This window comes from Lottia gigantea, assembly GCF_000327385.1.
Source record: "Lottia gigantea unplaced genomic scaffold LOTGIsca_291, whole genome shotgun sequence".
Lineage (NCBI taxonomy): Eukaryota > Metazoa > Mollusca > Gastropoda > Lottiidae > Lottia > Lottia gigantea.
In genome coordinates, this window is record NW_008708949.1 from 82,247 (window position 1) to 83,732 (window position 1,486).

Genomic DNA, 1,486 nt, shown 5'->3' on the forward strand with positions numbered 1-1,486 from the left:
CTCCTTACATCCCCATCCTAGCCCATTCAACGCTTTCGAAAATTCCGGTCCAGCGACTACCAGCTGGTCTGAAGTACACCACTGGCCAGTTCTAGATCATTTAGACCAAATCCATGAGGGCCATCCCCATTCCAGCTCATTCCCAACCTTGGTTTCTAATACTCTTAGAAATAATTGTTTATTTTCCTACTGGGATACCAAGACACAAAGATACTTCGACTTACAATTACCAGTGCCATCCTCTTCAATAGAAACTATCTTTAGTCGCAGTTATTGTCTCAGGCGACACTTTGAAACACAAGGATTTAAGGAATCATCTATCACCATCATCTTGTCTCCATAGAAAACAGGTACCAATAAGCAGTACGACCTGGCATGGAGGAAGTGGTATATTTGGTGTTTATCCACAAACACAAAGAATTTTCATAAATTTATTTCAGAGAACTACAGTCGAAAGATATTTGATTTACAACAGCAGTGTAGAGTTAAAACTATGTTTGTAGATACCATTTTGATGTTGATGTGTCAGTGGTTTTTCAGCCTTGTTTAAATCAGTTTTGAAGCTTTGAAGTTGCTGTTTAAACATGTGAAAACCGAAGGCTTTACTGAAAATAATGTCTCCTCATTCAAGTGAAGTATGAATGATAGACGAGAGGCATTATATAAGTAAAGCCGGAGGCTAAGCATGTATAAATCAACCCGCCTCTATAATAGTTTATTACAAATTATTAATTCTTTTCTTTATAATGTATATATTTTTCACTTTTTCCAACCCTGAAGTTATTTAGTACTTTCAAAACTGATTCACACTTCAGTTGGATGAGGGGACATTTTATATGACTAACATTGTAACTGGTTCTACCAGTGTTAATTACCTGACAAGTTTGATATATAACATACAGTTAGCAGACAGAATTATTGATATTATTTAACAAATTCAATCTATCAGGTCGGCTGGTATAGAAAATATTTTATTTTTTCCCATTGAGTTAAAGGAACAATTGCACCATTTTGTGGACCAATCATATCTTAGTCTGAAAGACGGCAATTTTTAGGTCACTAATAGTGTACACAGCTCTCCATCGAAATTTGAGCATTCAAATCAGAATTATCCGAAAGTTAAAAAGACGACGCGTCTTTTCTTGAGACACTGTCATATATAGAAAAGACATCTATATAAATAGAAAAGACAGAAATTCCTAGTTTTAAGTACTTCTGAAGACTATTTACATATATATTACAGACTCAAATCAAATCCCCAAAATGGCGCACCTGTCCTTGAAATCCATAGACGTGGATATAATCCTTTCTGGCTTTATTATTTATTGTGTTAGTAAAGACAGAAATATACCTTTCTTGTAGTTTCAACCAACCCTGCAGACATAATACATTGATAAATAAACATTGAACATACTGAAACAAGTCCATAGAATTAATAAGTATCTTTGTATTACTCTATTTACAAGACATGTTACGTAAACAAATT